A 15,549-nucleotide genomic window follows, 5' to 3' on the forward strand; every position below is an offset into this window, starting at 1 on the left:
ATCTCTGATTTTAAAATTCATTCCAGAATCTCCACTATTGAAGTGCTACCATGCATTGAGAGGACAGATTGCTTTCACTGTTGGCTTAACAAACTCTATCAATAGCAACAAGTAGCATGACGAGGTTCTACTCAACAGAAACTTACTTGTAAGGTTAAGAAAACCCCTGCGGTCCTTAGACAAAACTTCAGGTAACAAGTAGGAGAAGAACAGCAGTAAAAGTAATAAAAAATATATCTAGTGTTTAGAAGAGCTTTTTGAAAATATTCTAAAGAAGAACCCTCCCACACTTCCCTTAATAAGATATCTCATATGTGATCACACATATCCACTTCCTTATCATCAGTATCATATGCGAGGATGTTTTGACGTTTTTGTGAAGGCTTTCAAGGAAGGCTTGAAAACAACACAGCAGCATCTATAATGCATAATACTGTCAGTTGTATCAATGGGAAAACTGAAGATCATGTAGGATGAATCACTTGGTTATTATTTGCTTGTTTAAGTTATTTGGGTAAAACAAGTCAGAAGTGTCGCTTGTTTCTTAGAGCGGTGCTACCCCTGCGAGGCTGCCTTCATGTGCTCAGTGACTCCTTGATTGTAGCTAAAAGGGGGACCCAGGGTTCCACACACCACATTCTGTTCCCCCTTCTGTCATTCCTGCTCACACTCTAGTGGGGGGATGAGTTTGAAGGCTTGTTGTCTTCAAAACCCTTCTGTCTATGTGGGCTATGCTGCATCATTGCTTGTTGCCCAAAGGCGCTCTGCAAAGATAATTTACTGCCTAAGAAAGTGGTATATACAGAACTGGTCAAGCCATGGGTTGCACTTTTTACAAAATTAATAAACAATTTTTTAAAGCAGTTTTAGGTTTACAGAAAATTGAGCAGATAGGGCTTCCCTGGTGGTGCAGTGGTTAACAATCCTCCTGCCAATGCAGGGGACACGGGTTTGATCCCTGGTCTGGGAAGATCCCACATGCCACAGAGCAACTAAGCCCATGTGCCACAACTACTGAGCTTGCGCTCTAGAGCCCGTGAGCCACAACTACTGAGCCCGCGTGCCACAACTACTGAAGCCTGTGCGCCTAGAGCCTGTGCTCCACAACAAGAGAAGCCACCACAATGAGAAGCCTGTGCACCATAACAAAGAGTGGCCCCGCTCACCACAACTAGAGAAAGCCCGCGTGCAGCAACGAAGACCCAACACAGCCAAAAATAAAGAAATAAAGAAATAAAGTAAAATAAAATTAAAAAAAAGAAAATTGAGCAGATAGTACAGAGAGTTTCCATATATCCTCTCCTTTTCCCACTCACAGTTTCTCCTTAGTGCGGTTCTTAGTTCTCTCTTAGTTCTCTTGCCTTAGTGCAGTTACAATTTAGTACAATTGATGAACCAATATTCATATACCATTACTAACTAAAGTCCATAGTTTGCATTAGGATTCGCTCTTTGTGTTATACAGTTCCGTAGGTTTTGACAAATAATGTCATGTGTCCATCAATACGGTATCCTACAGAATAGTTTCACTGCCTTAAATATCTCCTGTGTTTCACCTAATCATCACTTCCTCACCCCGCCTTGACCCTTGACCCCTGACTATCACATCTCTTTACTTTCTTTCCCAGAATGTCATATCGTTGGAGTCATTCAGTATGCAGCCTTTTCAGATTGGCTTCTTTTATTTAGCAATATGCACTTAAGGTTCCTTCGTGTCTTTTCATGGCTTGATAACTCATTTCTTTTTTTTTTTTTAATATCCTCTTTTTTTTAGAAGAAGAAATTACAAATAACAAAACATTAGCAAAATGAGTAGAAAGTACAGCGACTTCTCATATACTCCCCCTGCCCTCACACATGCACAGCCTTCCCCATCATCAACATCCCACACCAGAGTGGTACATTTGTTACAATAAATGGACCTACATTGACACATCGTTATCACCAACGACCGTGGATTGTATTAGGGTCTGCTGTTGGTACTGTATTCTATGGGTTGTTTTTGTTTTGTAATTAATTAATTAATTTATTTATGGCTGTGTTGGGTCTTTGTTTCTGTGCGAGGGCTTTGTCTAGTTGCGGCAAGCGGGGGCCACTCTTCATCGCGGTGCGCGGGCCTCTCACTATCGCGGCCTCTCTTGTTGCGGAGCACAGGCTCCAGATGCGCAGGCTCAGTAATTGTGGCTCACGGGCCCAGTTGCTCCGCGGCATGTGGGATCTTCCCAGACCAGGGCTCAAACCCGTGTCCCCTGCATTAGCAGGCAGATTCTCAACCACTGCGCCACCAGGGAAGCCCTGGGTTTCTTTTTTGCTTCTTCTGTTTTTTTTTTTTTTTTTTTTACAAAACAGCAGCAGGAAAGAAAAATGCAGGAGGCAGATGAGCCAGGCACCGGGGTTCAGATCAGAAGGGAGCAGGGAGACCAAGCTGTTACTGCAGGCTGGCCCCGGGACTCTGTCCCAGCATCCTGGGAGCACGGCAACAAGCCCTAGAAGGAGCAGAGAGTGGGTGAGGAGACGGCTGTCCCAGCTCGGTGGCGGCACCGCTCCTTGGGCGGCCACCCTGGCGGTCAGCCAGGTTGGGAGCACTTGAGGCTCCTGTGTTTGGAGGCCTGGTCTCCAAAGCACGGACCCACAGGGGCCAGGCAGAGGAAGGAGGTAGGAAGGGCCGGCACAGAAGGGCTATGAGTTCTACCTGGGTCCCCCGGGACCACGGGGCCCAGGTGGGCAGGGGCAGTCAGGACGCTTCCCTGCTTGTCAGACAATCAGCTTCTTCAGGAAGGCCTCCAGCTGGTCCTCATCCTTGATGCCCACAAACTTGTCCACCACATCCCCATTCTTGATGGCCAGCACGGTGGGCACAGCTGATACCTCATACTCTATGGCGAGGTCTGTGTGGTCATCAATATCCGCCTTGGCCATCACCACCTTTCCATGCTGCTTGGCCACCACCTTCTCTAACCTTGGCCCCAGGATCTTGCAGGGACCACATCACTGTGCATGGAAATCCACAACCACTGGTGTCTCACTGTTGACAACTCAGTCTTGAAAGTCTGGTCCATCCTGGATGTTAAAGGTCATTGTACAGACTCTGGTGGTGTATATTGACTGGGCTTGGCTGGGTGTTACTGTCAGGTTATTAGGACTGCGCTGTGGGGTCTGCAGGGCCCTGGAGGCAAGGGGCGCCCACTGACTCTGAGAGGGCTTCCTGCAGATTATGGAGGCCAGGAACCTCCCCAGGAGAAGTCGCTAAGCCATCTCCCTGCAGCGAGAGCAGAGGGGTGCACAACGCGGCCCTCCCCACCGGTCAAGGGCACTTCTGTTCCCTATTCATTTCTTTACTCACTGCCTGCCATCCAGCTTGCACACATCCCCAGTCACCCAGTTGCCGCAGCCAATGGTATTTGTAGCTTTCCTGCCCCACGGACAACACTGGACAATTGCGAATGGAGCATCTACTGGCCAGGTACTGTGCTAGGTGCTCTGCTCCAGAAATGAGAAGCAGATGTGATCCCTACCCTCATGGGACTCACGTGATCAGTCATTCCTAATTAATACTCAGGTCCCTTGATTGCCACTGCTCCCTTTGGCAGGTTTACTTAAATGCCACTTAAATCTCCCTATTTTTGAAGACCTCTCCTTTCCTTCCCTTCCTTCTCTTCCTTCCTTCTTCCTTTCCTTCTTCCCCTCCTTCCTTCCTTCTTTCCTTCCTTCCTTTCTTCCTTTCCTTATTATACATGTCTTCTCAAGGCAATCACTTCTATACCTACAGCTTCAATTACTTTGTGTATACTCTAATGACAACACAATTTTAAATGTTGTTTTCATTTACCAGTTTTTTTGTTTGTTTGTTTTTCTTTTTTGGTTTATTCCTAGGTATTTTATTCTTTTTGTTGCAATGGTAAATGGGAGTGTTTCCATAATTTCTCTTTCAGATTTTTCATCATTAGTGTATAGGAATGCAAGAGATTTCTGTGCATTCATTTTGTATCCTGCAGCGTTACCATATTCATTAATTAGCTCTAGCAGTTTTCTGGTGGCAGTTTTAGGATTCTCTATGTATAGCATCATGTCTTCCGCAAACAGTGACAGTTTTACTTCTTCTTTTCCAATTTGTATTCCTTTTATTTCTTTTTCTTCTCTGATTGCCGTGGCTAGGACTTCCAGAACTATGTTGAATAATAGTGGTGAGAGTGGACATCCTTGTCTCATTCCTGATCTTAGAGGAAATGCTTTCAGTTTTTCACCATTGAGAATGATGTTTGCTGTGGGTTTGTCATATATGGCCTTTATTATGTTGAGGTAGGTTCCCTCTATGCCCACTTTCTGGAGAGTTTTTATCATAAATGGGTGTTGAATTTTGTCAAAATAAACACTCTTCATCGCGGTGCGTGGGCCTCTCACTATCGCGGCCTCTCTTGTTGTGGAGCACAGGCTGCAGACGCGCAGGCTCAGCAATTGTGGCTCACGGGCCTAGTCGCTCCGCGGCATGTGGGATCTTCCCAGACCAGGGCTCGAACCCGTGTCCCCTGCATTGGCAGGCAGATTCTCAACCACTGCGCCACCAGGGAAGCACGTATTACTTATCTGGATGAGTAAGTTTTTGGCATCCCCTTAAAGTCATCTCACTCTAGGGTCCCGGCCCATGAGCCATGGGAGGGGGTCCATGGTGGTGGCATGGATGAGTCTAGGTAGGCAGAAGGGCCATAGAGAGTCATGGGATGCAGCTTGCACTTCCTCCCTTGGCAGGAAGGTCCCAGGGAGAGATTGCAGGGGGTCCATGAACATGGATGGGGAAAACCTCTGCAGTTAACCCAAATTGAGCATTTCTGACAACTATGACTATAGAGGAGATGACAGTAGCATTAACTGTATCTTTGATTTGTTACCAATTTGTCACCAAGAGAAGTCTGATGTATTTTCAGAGCAGGTTAGAGTTGAAGCAGATTTTATTTGTACCCACCACTACTTTGAAATGACAGAAGTTATTAGTACCACCTCTAGAGCTTATGATTGGAAGTACTGAGAAAGAAGCACATGTATTATGACATTGGAATTTCTTTTTTTAATTTAACTATATTTTTACAGAATCGAGTTTCCTTGTAATCTTATGTATATTATTTTATGTATTTATGCAGTGGTAATCAATATAGTCAGTAACTTGCCAAAGAAGGTCTGGGGCGTAGAAGTGCTTACAAACCCCCTCCTCTCAATCCTTTAACCTCTTGGGCCAAGTCTTTTACTCTGAGCATTGGAGATAAAAATCCCTGCCCTCCAGTATTACTGGGAGGATCAAATTCGACACTGTGCACGAACATCCCCATGCCCAATGTGAGGTGTTTTCAGTATTCAAAGGATGTGAAGTGAATGTGACATTCCAAATAGAAAAGAAACAGCAATAACTCACATGCATTTGCTGCTCGTGCTGCCATAACAAAGCACCGAAGATTGGGTGGTTTAAATAACAGAAATTTATTAGGACTTCCCTGGCGGTCCAGCGGTTAAGACTCTGCACTCCCAATGCAGGTGGCACGGGGTCGATCCCTGATCGGGGAGCTAAGATCCTGCACTCGGCGTAGCCAAAAAGAATGAGAAACAAACAGAACTTATTTTCTCACAGTCTTGGAGGCTGGAAGTTCAAGTCAAGGTGTCGGCAGGGTGGGTTTCTCCCGAGTCCTCCCTCCTTGCTGTGTCTTCACACGGTCTTCCCTCTGTGCATGTCTGTGTCCCAGTCTCCTCTTCTTATAAGGACACCAGTCAGATTGGATAAGGAAGGGTCACCCTAATGACTGCATTTGATTTATTTACTCCTTTAAAGGCCGTCTTTCCAAAAATAGTCGCATGCTAAGGTGCTGGGGGTTAGGACTTCAACATATGAATTTGAGGCGGGAGACACAATTCATCCTATCTTGAAAAAAAGACTGGATGCCTACCCAGGTCAAGGGGAGCAGAAGGGGCGACCACCCACCTCATCTCACATCCACGGCAGGCAGGTGATGGAAATCTCTGTCCTCACTCCTGTTTACTTCTCCAAGTGCGTTCACCACGTGCTACCACCTGATACAACCATCTCCCTTTGTAGTTTCGGTTCCAGTCTCCCTGAGGAAAAGTAGAAGCAAGCCCCAAAGCAAACCTCGGCCAGAGGGTTGTAAGTGAAGTTGGCGAGCATACCCCTCTTCTTTGTTTCATACGAGAAGCTTGTGGCAGATGCTTCCTCACAGCTGAGACATGCTCTGCAAACATCACCGAGAGGCCACTGCGGCATGGAGCACACGACTCCTGGACTCGCAGGCCTTTCTGAGTAGGCCAGTCATGCAAACAAATATTGGCCTATGTGTTAGGAGCCGTTAGATGGGCCTCGATGAAATTACATATTGGATTCCATGAAAACTGGGCAGTAATTCTCACGAGAAGTTTAACACCTCTTCCTACTGTCTTTTTTTTTTTTTTTTAAATAATAGACTTTTTTTTAAAGAGCAGTTTTAGATGTACAGAACGGTTTAGCATATAGTACAGAGAGTTCCCAATTTTCCTCCTCCCACACACCATTTCCAGTGTTAACATCTTTTGTGTAACAGTAGTACATTTGTTACAATGAATGAATCAATATTGATAAAATCCACAGCTGACATTGGAGTTCACTTCCGTTTCTGTACAGGTCTACCTGTTTGGACAAATGCAAAATGTCATGTATCTGCCACTACAGTATCATGCAGAATCCATTGACTGCCCTGAAAATCCCTTGTGTTCCCCATATGCGTCCCTTCTTTCCCATCCCCAGAACCCCTGGCAACCACTGATCTTTTCAGTTTTGCCTTTTCTAGAATGCCGTAGAGTTGGACTCATACAGTATGTAGACTTTTCAGATTGGCCTCTTTCACTTAGTGATAGGCATTTAAAGTTCCTCCTTGTCTTCCCATGCCTTGATAGCTCATTTCTTTTTATTGCAGAATGATATTCTATTGTGTGGATGTGCCACAGTTTGTTTATCCATTCACCTACTGAGGACCATCTTGGTTGCTTTCGGTGTTTGGTGAGTAAAACTGTTGAACATTCCTGTGCGGGTTTTTGTGCAGACATAAGTTTTCAACTTAGTTGGGTAAACACCTAGGAGCATGGTTGCTGGATCGTATGTTTTGCTTTGTAAGAGACTGCCAAACTGTCTTCCAAAGTGGTCTTACGTTTCGCATTCCCACCAGCAACGCGGAAGAGTTCCTGTTGCTCAGCACCCTGTTAGCATTTGATTTTTTGCCGAGCTGCGTGGCTTGTGGGATCTTAGTCCCAAGACCAGGGACAGAACACAGCCCTGGCAATGAAAGCGCCAAGTCCTAACCCCTGAATTGCCAGGGAATTCCCCATATTTTGTCTTAATGTGCGTTTTCATTGTGATATGTGATATTCTGCATCTTTTCATATGCTTGTTTGCCATCTGTATATCTCTTTGGTGAGTTTTTTTTTCCCAGATCTTTTGCCCATTTTTATTCTGTATTGTTTTCTTATTGTTGAGTTTTGAGAGTTCTTTGCATATTTTGGATATAATCCTTTATCAGATATGGATTTTGCAAATATATCTCCCAGTCTGTGGTTTGTCTTTTCATTAACAGTGTCTTTTGCAGAGCAGAAGTTTTTAATTTCAGTAAGTCCAATTCAGCAGTTTTTTTTTGTTCACGGATCATGTTTTTGGTGTTGTATCTAAAAACTCACTGCTAAACCCAAGGTCGTCTAGATTTTCTCCTACATTATCTTCTAGGAGTTTTATGTTTTTGCTTTTGACTTTTAGGCCCATGATCAATTTTAAGTTAGTTTCCGTGAAAAGCCTTGAGGTCTGGGCTAGATTAATTTTTTTGTTTGTTTTGTCTATGGATGTCTGTTGTTCCAGCACCATTTGTTAAAAAGGATATTCTTTCTCCATTGAAATACCTTTGCTCTTTTGTCAAAAATTAGTTGACTATATTTGTGTGGGTTCCTGCTGCCTTTTTATTAAACATTTGGCTACTGTTTAGGGGGAATACTGATAGCATTTGTTGCGAGCGGATTCTTGTATTCCAGCCCCCTGCAGTCAGCAACCAAAAATACTTGTTTGGAATATAGATATTGTGCAGTGGATACCTGTGTAGATCGTTGCTGCTCACGGCCTCCAAATTAACCTTTATACTTTTGTCAGAACGCACTAGCTCCTTTCCTGCTCTACTTTAATGTGCTTTTTCTCCTCTTTTCTTACACCATTCGAAAAATCTGCAAAACAGATGAAATAAAATAGTCTAATTTAACACGTTCCTACCACCCGTCTAGCATTCAGAAGGTGGAATTTCTCGGTGTTATTAGGATAAATGTAGGGGGTCGCGTTTCCTGTCTGAGGTCTTACAGAGTCCCTGGGGGCTCCTAGGAGTCTGTGGTAAAAGTGCTCGACTCCTTACTTGCAAGAAGATCGTTGGGATTATTGGGACACGATCAAACAGGCAAGATGGATTCCAAGCTCCCTCGCGTTGTTAGCTACGGAAGACCAGCTGTAAAAAAAGTGGTCACACCGGGTCCTAGTTTGGAAGCGAGGATTTCCACCACTTTCTCATACTTTAAATGATTGGCGTCTGCCAAGTAATCAAAACATACCAAGGAACCTTTTCATGGTGTTCAGTTCGGAATTTCCAAGCGGCTAAGGACAAGCACGGCTGGCAAGCCAGAGGGCCAGTTTGGCTGCGCGGCTACTCGAGAGTGTGCGGTAGCCGGGGGCCGTGTCCCAGTAAAGGCGAGAGCTGTAATGCTGTCAACTTGTTATTTACTTTCCAAATCTGAATGACTGAGCAAGGCGAAAGGAGAATCAATCAACCACAATGTGACCCTACAGGCGGAAAAAACGCAGCGCTCCCATCAGCAGGCGGTGGGGGAAGGGAAGCACGTGTAACCCGGGCAGGGTTGCATCAGGAGCTCGCTCGGGTTTTCTGTTGCCCCCCTGGTTTTTCGATTGCCTGTTAATACCTCAGCATCAGTCCTCACAAGCCCAGGGAGCCCGGGAGCAACGACGGGCAAGCTCAAGGGAAGGTCCCACCACGTCCTTTTGGGGGGCCTTGAATGGCAACTGATACAAAATAAGGCAAAATCTATTCTGCTGATTCACAATTATGGAGACTGTGTAAGTGTATCTTTTATTGATGTGCTCTAATAATAATGTGCAGCAACCGTCGTTTTACATCACTGACGTTTCACAGCAATATTTGGCAGCATAATTTTTAGTCTGCCTTTTTGATGGAGGACCAGCCCCTTAAACACTCACTTCGGGCCCCCTCTCTGCACAACCAGTACAGCAAATGGCCCGGTGTCCCAGCAAGGAGCAAGTGAGGTGCCAGTGTAAAACGCTGAGTGTGTACTGGGCTCTTGGGGCGAAGCTCCTTATACGCCAAAGGGAGGGGCAAACTTATTCTAAAATATTCGGCAAAGCAGACACCCAAGGTGCCGGCGGGTGGGTGCAGATGTTTGTTTAAGTGAACTCAGGCCTCGAGTGGGGGGCAGTTGTCGCCAAGCAGGAGGGGAGGCAGGAGCGCTGGGGCCTCGGGTTCACCAGAGCTGGGCCGAGCGAGCTGCGGCAACCTTAGCACTTGGCTGGGGCCCGAGGCCCGACGCCTCCGGGCGGGGGCGGGGGTGAGAAGGCCCGAGCGCCCGGCTTCTTCCCCCTGCCCCCGCCGGGAGCCTCCACCCCGCTGGGCCCGAGTTTCTTTCTCCCCACGCACTGCCGGCTCTTCACTGGAGGCATTTTGCAAAGGTCGAGGCTCCCCCCTGGGCCCCCACTTTTCCGGGGAGGGGAGGAGACCATTGGGGTGCCCTGCCGGCCGCGGATTTTGAGGGAGCGGCGTCCTCAGGCAGGTTGCAGGGGTTCTGCTAGGGCAGCTGGGCGGCTGCTTCTTGGAGGTGGGGGAGGGTAACAGAGCGGTGGCCCGGTTCCCCCCTCCCCTGGAAACCGCGGTGCTGGTGACCGGGCTCCTGTCCCCTCCTGGCTGGGTCCGGGCCTGGGACGGGGTGGGCACAGGCCTGCGTCTCCTTCCGCCCGCATGGAGGCCACGAGGAAGGGACGGGGTTCGGATACACTAGGGAGACCCGGGTTCCCTTCAGCCACCCCGGGCGCGGCGGGGAGAGCAGAGTCAGGGGTGAGGGACGGGGGAGGGTTGCAGGTTCCCCCGCCGTGGGGACGGGGCGGCTCAGGACGCGAGTCTTCCCTGGAGCCCTGGGGGAGGGGCTGTGTTGGGGGCGGACTCTCCCCCTCTTGGTTGTGGGGGAGGGCAGGCCTGGTGGCCTCACCCTCCGTGGGGGAGGGACCGGCTTGGGACGCGCCCCTCCCCCCCGGGCGTGTGGGTGGGGGGTGTGTCGGGGGGGGAGGACCCGGGCTCCCGTTCCCCGGCGGTGGGGGAGGGTGCGGGCTGGGGGCCGTGGGGGGAGGGGCCGGCCCGGCGGCGGAGGCGGCCTCCCTGGCAGTCCTCCCGGCCGGGGTCGGCGCGCTGGCGGCCGCTCCCCCCGGAGGTCACTGCCCGTGCGGGTCCCTCCTGCCGTCCCGCCCTCTGCCGCCGCCACCGCTCTCGCCCCAGCCCCCCCCATCCCCCCGCACTCTCTGCGCTCGGGAGCGAGGTGGCGCCAGCGCCGCCGCCCCGCCGCCGCCGCCGCCGCCGCCGCCCCGCCGCCGCCGCCGCCGCCGCCCCGCCGCCGCCGCCGCCGCCGCCGCCGCCGCCGCCGCCGCCGCCCCCTCGGCCGCCATTCGGCCGCCATTCGGCCGCCATTCGGCCGCCATTCGGCCGCCATTCGGCCGCCATTCGGCCGCCATTCGGCCGCCATTCGGCCGCCATTCGGCATCCGAAACTTTCCAGCGCCCGCGCCTCTCGGGGACTCGGCTGCGGCGGGGCGGGGGCGGCCCGGGGGCGGCGCGCGGCTGCTCCGGGTGCCGGGCCCTCCTCGGCCGCGGCACGGCCCGGGCTCGGCGACGGCCGGCCGGAGGGAGGTTCGGGGCGGCGGCGCCGCCGCAAGTTGCGCTGCTCGCGGCGAGGTGAGTGCGCGGGGCTCGGCCGGCCGGCTGGCCGGGCGCGGGGTGGGGCGGGGGGGAACGCCAACTTGTCCCGCATGGGGGCCGGCGGTTCCCTCCCTCCGGGGTCAGGCCGGCGGCCTGGGGCGCCCGCACGCTCCGTCCGCCTCCGGGGCTTTGGAGGGGCAGGTCCCCAAGTGTCTCTCGGGCTTGGGCTGGGGTGCGGCGCGCTCCCTGCAGGCTGCACAATACCCCGTTTTGGCTGCTCCCCAAAGTGCCGGCGCGTTGGGGGCGGGCGGAGGCTGGGGGGCTCTTTTGTTTCGGGGCGGGGGAGGCGGCCGGCAAGTTTGGGGAAGCGCTCGATTTGTCCCCCGGTGCCCCTTTGTCTGCCCAACCCGGGGTTGGCTGGACGGACGTGCGCCGCCGCGGGATCCCCCGTGGGGGGAGGGGAGCCCCATTCATCCCCGGGCGTGGGCCGGCCAGCCCCGGGCCGGCTGGAAGCGCGGCGGCGCGGGCCCTGGGCGGCTCAGTTCTTGAGCCGCAGAAACCGTCAAGGAAGTCGGGAGCTCCCCAGCCCGGGCGAGGAGTGCGGGCTGGGGGCGACTTCGGCGGACGGGGGGCGTCCCTGGTCGGGCCGGGTCTGCGGAGAGCGGCCTGGGGAGGCTGCAGACCTGTTGCTCCCGGGCTGGGGGGAGGGGTGCCCCCAGATTCGCGTCCTGGGCGCTGCTCCCCAGGGGGACCTTGCCCACGGGGGCCGGTGTTCGGAACGGGGTGGGGCGCGCCTTCGGGGGTCGCCGGAGGTCGCCGGGTCCTTGACAGTTGGGGGCTGCCAGAGGCCCGCGGGCGCTGGGTTAGGGCCTGCCCTTCACGTGCGCTGTCCGTGCGCGGTGAGGCCCGCGCGGGGGCTCGTTCTTAGCACGGCCTCGCATTCTCCGAGCCCCTCGCTTTGGAAATTCCACAAAGTTAGAGTCGGAGGTGGGGTGTTTTTTTTTTTTTTCCTTCTTTCTTTTCTGTCGCTGATGTTGTAGAGCAGAACCCCAAAAGAAACAGAAACCCATGCCCTATTCCTTGTGCCACGGTTTCTGCTTTGCTTTGTCACATGTGGTTTGACCTGACTGCTGGATGTTTTTCTCTCCAGGCGCGCCGCCTGGGTCCCTGGGTTAACCTGAAAGGGGAGGGGCGGGACTCCAGCCTGGGAGGGGGAGGGGAGCGCCACTCTTCCGTCCTGAACGGTGGCCTCGGTGTAGGAAATTGCCCAGGACGATTTTATGAAAAGTTTACAACTAGTCATTCCTAGGAAAGACGCGATGGGTGGGAGGGGGGCGCGAATGTTGAGTATGGAACAGTTGAGACGTGAAGATGACTCTTTTATGTTTAGGGATGTTAATATCTCAAACGTACGGCAGATTTTCGTGGAAAACCCCCCAGCTGGATGATGAATCCAGGGATGAAAGTTGAAGTGCATCACTTGACCCACTTATTAAGATATCTCCTTAAGGATATTCTAGACCTGAAGGGAACACACACCTGTGGGACGAAAATGGAGACTTCAGGTGTTGATTTGGTGTTGTGCACAGCAGGGTGTGTGTCATTGGATCTTCTGAGGTTGGCTCTTCTTGTGCTTCTGTCCAGGGCTTAAGTCACTCTGGGAATTGTCAACACCCCTCATTTAAATTTCACACCTTGACCCTTAAATCTCCCAAAGCTCACCCCTCCTGAAAGTTTGGGTGTTTAAATGAAGTGTGTGGTATCCTAGTTGGTCTCGAATCTCACCTTTAACCATGGGAGTGTCAGTTTTCTCATCTGTGTGATGGCATCATGAGTCTATCTGGGTGAGCTGTTAGGAGGGTTTCAGCGCTAGCCAGCAGAAAGGGGAATAGAGCCCGAGTCCAGCTCCATCAGGACACCTAACGCTTTGCTAGAAAAGCAGCCTTTGTCCCCGTTTGGCCTGAACTAGTGAAAGGGCCCACCCTGTTGTTCTGCTCTACCGTTGACCTTCAAGTCCTGTAACTTTTCTGAGTGTCGTTTTCTGTATGTAAAAATAAAAACGGGAACTGAAATCGTGGTGCTCATTGGGTAGTGCAAGGACAGAAAGAGGGAATGTACGTGTAATTTTTTTGAAAACTACAACGCTGCCTGTAAGTTTTAGTTGTTATGGTATTGTGCAGGTAGAGTAGTTTTCCTAATGTTACTCTAATGCCATGCAGTGAGGATTTTACAGGCACTTAATGCCCTGTGTGCAGCAATTATTTTCATTCTACTTCAGAGGACACTGACTTGTTAATATATGGTGGAGGGAGGATTGTTTGATTCCGAAAGCCCAGCTCTTAAGCTTGGTGTTATTTTGCCTTCCTGTGTATACATAGTGTGAATCTTCCCACTTGGAGACAAGCTCGTTAAATTACACACACACACACACACACACACACACACACACACACACACACACACACACACACACCATTTCTCTTTCTCTCTCTCTCTCTCTCTTTCTCTCCCTCTCCCACACAGAAGAACCTACATTGAAATCTGTTTGTACACCTAGATGAATCTCAGCAGAAATCATGAAATGTCCACCACAGTGGAAAGATTGTTTTCATCTGTAGCTTAATTATCTGGTGTGGCAGCCACTAGCCAACATGTGCATATTTAGATTCAAATAAACTAAGATTCAGTAACAATTCTGTTGTTACTAAAATAAACAATTCTGTTCTTTCAGTGCTCTACCCATAATTCACATACCCAATAGATGTGTGTAACTAGTGGCCGCCATATTGGGACAGCGCAGAACTTGCAGAATGTTCTATTGGAAGGCGATTCTCTATAGTTACTGCAAGTAAGGATTGATAAAGAAGGCAGTAAAGAGAGTTAGTTTACTTTTTGTGGGAGGAGGGGAGAGGCTGTAAGAGTTTGAAATAATTTACTGGTAGACTTTTAAAAAAAAAAAGGTAGGCCCATTTCAGCTAGCAGGTGACCTAGGAAAGTGATTTCAGTGAGGTTGACAGCTGTGGTTTTTTAGATTGAGGTGGTTTGGATCACTTTTGAATTAGAAAACCAGAACTCCAAGCTGGAGTCTCTCACTGAGTATTTAACCTTGGACACGGCATTTAGTGTCTTTGTGCCTCAGTTTCCCCATGTGAAAAATGGCATAGCCAGTCCCCATGTTGCCTGCCTTTGAGTGTGTCGTGGCGAACATCTCTTGGGATGGTGGGGAGCCCAAGGTGTGACCGTCAGTGAAGCCCCTCGTAGGTGATTTAGAGGCCTTAGGTGATGTAGAGGCCTTATCTGATATGTTTAAAGCGGTGTTCGCCATGGGCTACCTACCCCTCCCCCCAAGTTTATGTCTTAAGTTTTAAGGTTTAATTTCTTGAGGGTCAAATCTTCTCTTATTAAAAGACTGATCAGGAATCCTTCCAACAAAGTGAGGCTTAACAATAGTCAAAGTATTTTTTAAAAGCGGCTGAGTGCTGGCCGTTTCCTGTATACTGGTCCCTGAGTCAGGATGTTATTTTTATTACTTAGTTGGTGTGTTCTTTGCATAGTCTTTTGTATTTTTTTATAGCAACGTATTAGAAATTTTATTTGTGGTTGGGGGGAAAAACCCAGTTTTGCATCTGTGAGAGAGGTGACTTCCCAGATCCCCCTCTGCCATTTGTCCTCACTCTTGCTTTCTCTCAGGACTGCTGTGACCTGTCAAGCTTTTGAGACACCTGGGATATCCATGATTCTCTTCCAGAGGCGGGCAATGGGTTCCTGCAGAGGGAAGCCAGGCCCACAAGAGCCATCTCATGTAGGTCCTGAGTGTCAGGAATTCAGACCCTTCATCAGTTACCTATTGGGAGGGAGGACCCCACACCCCAACCCTGAGGCTGCCCCCTCCTTGAGCTTTCCGCCAGGTGTCTGGGTCTTGGGCTCTGCACACGTGGTTATTGCCAGGCCTGACCCGGGCCAGAGGACAAGCACGATCACTCTGCCCTGTGAGGCGAGACTGTCCCAGGTGTGGTGTCCCCGGATACCTTGCATTTGCCTCCTTTTTCTCCCTTAAAAAAGAAGAGTACGTGACTTCCAATAAGTTGTTAATCTTTCACCACCCAAGACGTTTAAAAAATAGTTTCAATCAGGAAGCAAGACTAAAGTCATTTTGTAAACTTTTTTGTTTTTTAAGTTGGAAAGATAAACTTTTTTTTTTTTTTCCATACCTATTTTTAGCGTGAAGGAAGTAACTGGCCTCGTGAGTGGAGACTGGATGTGAGTTTCTCCCTCGGGTCTTGCCCTCCTTGGCCCTCCCTCCTGTCCATCCTTTCCATGGGGCTCGACCAACTGGATGGCCCCGGCCACGTGAGTAGAGCGAGACCCAGCAACCAAAATAAACGCTGGATGTGGGAAGGGACAAACAGTCAACATGTTTGTAGAGGGAAAGAGAGCCTGCTGTGAGAAAATGAGTTTAAAACCTCAGGGGAAAAACGCAGTCATTAAGGAATGTGCTCCCCGGGAACTTGACCATGGAGGTGGCCGCCTCCTGCAAAGCACTTCTGTGCATTATCGCCGTC

At 50.3% G+C, this 15,549-nt stretch overlaps 1 pseudogene across 1 annotated transcript; it reads right to left on the reverse strand.

Moving 5' to 3' along the window:
* Nucleotides 1–2,679: 2,679 nt before the first annotated feature.
* On the reverse strand, nt 2,680–10,815 carry LOC309663536 (thioredoxin, mitochondrial pseudogene; annotated as a pseudogene). The gene is made up of 2 exons: nt 10,810–10,815; nt 2,680–3,246 (listed from the first exon to the last, which is right to left on the reverse strand). The product of its transcript is annotated as a thioredoxin, mitochondrial pseudogene (transcript).
* Nucleotides 10,816–15,549: the final 4,734 nt, after the last annotated feature.

This window comes from Balaenoptera physalus (genome assembly GCF_965194825.1).
Source record: "Balaenoptera physalus genome assembly, contig: SUPER_6_unloc_3, whole genome shotgun sequence".
NCBI classification, from domain to species: domain Eukaryota; kingdom Metazoa; phylum Chordata; class Mammalia; order Artiodactyla; family Balaenopteridae; genus Balaenoptera; species Balaenoptera physalus.